Consider the following 5,948-nt stretch of genomic DNA (forward strand, 5'->3'; position numbering starts at 1 on the left):
TAATAAGAGAGATAATTGGAGCCGTCCTTCCCTCGCTGCCAAAGGGTGAGTTATCTGTGTGCTCTGTTGTAGGGCAGGGCTGGGGTATCTACTGTATAAGGTGCTTTAAGGTTCCCACTGTACTAGAGAGCTGATTCACCTAACCTAACCTAGCCATGCTTAGATGCAGTCAATGCTGGGTGTTTCCACACACACACCAAAGAGGTCTTTCCTTCATATTATCTCTTAGCCCTTCATCTAGTATCACCACATTCAGAGTAGTGATATAATAAGTATCATTTCCCCTGATGCAGGGATGATTATGACTCTGACTGTGTAATAACCTCATCAGATGTAATATGTTGTCAGGGCGATAAACAGTTCATCACTGACTCTATATCTGCTCTTTTATTAGAATACATTAGACAACATTTGAGAAGAGAGACAGGTGTAAAACAAAAAAACTGTCAAATCTTGTATGTATACTTTTCTCTTAGCTGGATCTTTATTCCTTTCCTTCTGTGTGTGTGTGTGTGTGTGTGTGTGTGTGTGCGTGCTGCGTATACACACACACACACACCTGGCCATCCATCACTGTGTTTCCAGATGTTGCAACCTTCTAATAATTCAGAGGCAGTTTCAGACAAGACAGCCTCAGCCACAATGCCTCAGGCCCCCGGGCCTATAACCTACTTAAAGAGACCGTCTTCACTCCCAGCTCTCCCTAAACCAGCATATGATCTTCCTCTTTGAAGTGCACAACACACCACACACCACACCATATGGGTAGATTTTCAGTTCATCAATGCCAATGCCCCCTGATATCTGTTAGTATGTGAGATGTAGCTGGCTGTGTAACGATCCCGGCTGTCTGAGTCGGGTCCTGTCTGGTGACTAGTTTTTCCTGTTCGTAATCTCCAGTTTCCCGAGGGTTCGGGAACGCTCCGGGGAGCGCTCTTGTTTTCCGCACCTGCATCCCATCAGCAATCTGCACACCTGGTCCTGATCATCACCCTTCTTAGGCTCTGGCCGAACATCCAGTTCCTGCCGGATCGTTAGCCATGAACAGTAGGTTTTGTCAGAGTATCAGTCCTAGAGCGTCTAGCGTTAGTTTTGTTGTTTTGTACCTTGTTGGTTTTTGGTTTTACTTACCTCCGTTTTTGTCCCATCTGCAGTCACTTCGTCCGGAACCTTCACCCTACCTCTGCCTGATGGTCGGCGGCTGCCGAGCCATCACTGGACCAACAACTGCACCCTCAACAACTCATCCACGCCGCCCGCTCTGTCCCTGGATTATTCTGCACCTTTTTTGAATCTGTAATAAACCCTCACCTTCGTTCAACTCTCCTTGTCCTGGTCTGCTTCTGGGTTCTGTCTGAGGGAACCGTGACAGAACGATCCGCCAGTAATGAACCCAGCGGACCTGGACTCTGTTCGCCATGCCATTACCCAGCAGGAGAAGATGTTGGGCCATCATGCACGGTACTACAGGAGATCGCGTTGTCAGTTCGGAACCTTTCTTCCGGTCTGACGGAGGTCCAGAACCAACGCCAGTGTCCGGTGGAGGACCCACTACCGGTTTCACCCATCTCGCCTGCCGCTTCTGAAGTTGTGTCCCTCCGTGAGCCCAAGGTTCCGACGCCGGATAAATATGAGGGGGAGCTGGGAAGATGCCGTTCCTTCCTTATGCAGTGTGGATTAGTGTTCGATCTACAGCCCTACTCTTATGCCACAGACAAGGCTAGGATAGCCTTTGTGATTGAGTTGCTGCGTGGTCGAGCGCTGGAGTGGGCTTCAGCCGTTTGGGAACGACAGGATCCCTGCATGGCTTCATACCAGGGGTTCACGGCCGAGATGAGGAAGCTCTTCGACCATTCCGTCCGAGGGAGGGACGCAGCTAGGCGCCTGTTTTCTCTTCACCAAGGAACTCGCAAGCGTGGCCGACTTCGTGATCGAGTTCAAGACGTTGGCTGTGGAGAGTGGGTGGAACGAGGAGTCTTTGCAAGCGGCCTTTTACCAGGGTCTGTCGGAGCAGCTCAAGGATGAGTTGATCTCTTATCCGGAGCCTAGTGACCTGGACAGCTTGGTAGCCTTGTCTATTCGGGGTGGATAATCGAGTCCGAGAGCGAAGGAGGGAGAAGCAATGGGGTCCGTCCAATCGATCAGCTTCTCAGTTCCCAGTCGGGTCGGGTGGTGGACCAGAACACGTCGATCATTCTCCACCACAAAGGATTAGTGGAGAGGACCTCTCTCCCGATTCTGAACCCATGCAAGTGGGGGCGGCACGGGTTAACCAAGGAGGAGCGTCAACATAGACGTAAGACCAACTGCTGCCTCTACTGTGGTCGCTCGGGACATTACATCTCCACTTGTTCCCGGCGGTCGTCAAACTGCCCGGCTCGCTAAAGTTGGGAGGACTGTTAGCGAGCCAGTTTCAACCTCTCAGTACCTCTGTCAGACCCCGTTTCCCGGCTACCCTTGTGAACAGGAATCAGAGCTTAGCGCTTAACGCTTTTATCGATTCAGGTGCCGATGGAAGCTTTCTTGATGCCGAGTTGGTGGAACAGCTGGGGCTTTCCAAGGAGCAATTGCGGGAAGCCATTAGGCGACCACTCTGAACGGCAGTAGTCTGGCACGTATCACGATGAGGACTGAACCGGTTAAGATGCGGTTGTCGGGGAATCATTCTGAGATGATTTCATTCTTCATTCTGCCGTCTTCCCATGTTCCTCTGGTCCTTGGATACCCCTGGCTGAAGGAACACAATCCCACGTTCGATTGGGTGACGGGCAAGGTAACGAGTTGGAGCCTTGATTGTCATGCTAACTGTCTCAAGACTGCCTGCCCCATTCGGTTCCCAGTCAGGTGATTGAGGCTAAACCCCCAGATTTGTCCCTGGTTCCCCGAGACATATCACGATTTGGGGAAGTTTTCAGTAAGCAGAAGGCTCTGTCACTTCCTCCCCACCGACCATATGATTGTGCCATCAACCTGGTCCCTGGAGCTGTCTACCCCAAGGGAAGGTTATACAGTATCTCCCGACCTGAACGTGAGGCGTTGGAGACATACATCAAGGAGTCCCTAGCTGCTGGTCTCGTTCGTCCTCGTCATCACCCCTGGGGGCAGGATTCTTCTTTGTGGGTAAGAAGGATGGCTCTCTTCGACCGTGTATTGATTATCGGGGGTTGAATGACATCACGGTCAAGAACAAGTATCCCCTGCCCTTGATGAGTTCTGCCTTCGACTCCTTACAGGGTGCTACGGTGTTCACCAAGCTAGACCTACGCAATGCGTATCACCTGGTCGGATCAGAGAGGGGGACGAGTGGTTGACGGGTTTCAATACACCGATGGGTCACTTCGAGTATCAGGTGATGCCGTTTGGACTGACCAATGCTCCAGCGGTATTCCAGAGTATGGTGAACGACGTCCTGAGAGATATGATCGGTCTCTTTGTGTTTGTTTACCTGGATGACATTCTGATCTTCTCGAAGGAACCTTCCGACCACGTCCAGCATGTCCGGCAGGTTCTGCAGCGATTGTTGGAGAATCGCCTGTTCGTGAAGGCCGAGAAGTGCGAGTTTCACGCCCACACGACATCCTTTCTCGGGTACATCATCTCCAGGGGAGAGATTAGGATGGACCAGGAGAAGGTTAGAGCGGTTCTGGAATGGGCCCAGCCCGGTGCGAGATTGCAGCTCCAGAGATTTTTGGGGTTTGCGAATTTCTACCGCAGATTCATCCGGGATTACAGCCGTGTGGCCGCTCCATTAACTGCCTTGACTTCCAGTATCAGGACCTTCAAGTGGAATCCGGAGGCGGATCGTGCGTTTCTGGATTTGAAGAGGCGATTCACCAACGCACCGATTCTCTCTCAACCGGACACGGCCCGTCAGTTCGTCGTTGAAGTGGACGCGTCTGATGTGGGAGTTGGCGCCATCCTGTCGCAGCGATGCTCCACGGACAGTAAACTCCATCCCTGCGCCTACTACTCTCGTCGCCTTTCGCCTGCGGAGAGGAATTACGATGTGGGTAACCGGGAGCTTCTCGCGGTGAAACTTGCCTTGGAGGAGTGGCGCCACTGGTTGGAGGGCGGAGCAACCGTTTATTGTCTGGACTGACCACAAGAATCTTGCTTACGTGCAATCGGCTAAACGTCTCAACTCCCCGTCCAGGCCAGGTGGGCGTTGTTTTTCGGACGATTCAAGTTTTCCCTGACGTTCGACCTGGATCTAAGAACGGCAAGGCGGACGCCTTGTCCCGGATGTTCTCCAAGACGGAGGAGAGTGGGTCCAAGACCGAGACAATTCTCCCCCGGAACTGCGTCGTGGGAGCAGTTATGTGGAAGATTGAGGAGGAGGTGCTGGCGGCCCTTCGGACTCAGCCCGGTCCCGGTAACGGTCCACCCGGTCGGTTGTTTGTGCCTGAGTCGGTTCGTCCGGCTGTCCTCAAATGGTCCCACGCCAGCAAGATGGCTTGTCACCCTGGCGTGGCTCGGACAATGGCGTTTCTTCGCAGACGTTTTTGGTGGCCTGCCATGGCCGAGATACTCGGGGGTTTGTTGCTGCCTGTCCAGTGTGTGCGCAGAATAAGAGTACCAATCGGCCCAGCTCTGGACTACTTCACCCCCTTCCTATTCCCCGGCGACCATGGTCGCATCTGGCCCCTGGACTTCGTCACTGGGTTGCCCGCTTCTGAGGGGAACACGGTCGTTCTGACTATCGTGGACAGATTCAGCAAGTTCGCCCACTTTGTGCCAATTGCCAAGCTTCCTCTGCCTCGGGAGACGTCCGAGATCCTGGTTAGGGAGGTTTTCAGGGTCCACGGTTTGCCCAGTGATATCGTTTCCGACCGTGGCCCTCAGTTTACCTCTGCTGTCTGGAAGTCCTTCTGTTTGGCCATTGGAGCTACAGTCAGTCTCACATCTGGTTTTCACCCCCAATCCAATGGTCAGGCGGAGAGAGCCAACCAGAAGATGGAATCCACGCTACGCTGTCTGGTCTCTTCCAACCCCACCTCCTGGGTCTCCTCAGTTGCCTTGGGTTGAGTATGCCCACAATACTCTTCCTACATCTGCCACTGGGATGTCTCCCTTCCAGTGCCTGTATGGCTACCAACCTCCCCTGTTTCCTTCTCAGGAGAAGGAGCTCTCAGTGCCTTCTGTTCAGGCCCATATTCGTCGTTGCCACCGGACCTGGCATCGGGCCAGAAAGGCACTCCTTAGAGTTTCGGACCGGTATCAGCTCCAGGCGAATCGTCGCCGGATCCCCGCTCCCACCTATACCATCGGAGATAGGGTTTGGTTGGCCACACGGGATCTTCCGTTACGGACTGAGTCTAGGAAGTTGTTACCGAAGTTCATTGGTCCGTTTGTGGTGGAGAAGGTGATCAATCCAGTGGCAGTTCGACTCAAACTACCGAGGACGCTCAGAGTCCATCCCACCTTTCATGTCTCCTGCCTCAAGCCTGTCTTCCTCAGTCCTCTGTTGCCTCCTCCGCCTCCTCCTCCTCCTCCTCGGATGATCGGAGGTGGTCCTGCCTACACGGTGCGTCGCATCATGGATTCCAGACGGCGGGGCCGGGGTTTCCAGTATCTCGTGGACTGGGAGGGGTATGGCCCTGAGGAGAGGAGTTGGATTCGCGGCGACAGGTCCTAGATGCGGACCTCATCAGTGACTTCTACCGCCTCCATCCTGGCGCTCGGGAGTCCGCCCGGTGGCGTCCGTCGGAGGGGGGGTACTGTAACGATCCCGGCTGTCTGAGTCGGGTCCTGTCTGGTGACTAGTTTTTCCTGTTCGTAATCTCCAGTTTCCCGAGGGTTCGGGAACGCTCCGGGAAGCGCTCTTGTTTTCCCGCACCTGCATCCCATCAGCAATCTGCACACCTGGTCCTGATCATCACCCTTCTTAGGCTCTGGCCGAACATCCAGTTCCTGCCGGATCGTTAGCCATGAACAGTAGGTTTTGTCAG

This window comes from Coregonus clupeaformis, chromosome 28 (assembly GCF_020615455.1).
Source record: "Coregonus clupeaformis isolate EN_2021a chromosome 28, ASM2061545v1, whole genome shotgun sequence".
Classification (NCBI taxonomy): domain Eukaryota; kingdom Metazoa; phylum Chordata; class Actinopteri; order Salmoniformes; family Salmonidae; genus Coregonus; species Coregonus clupeaformis.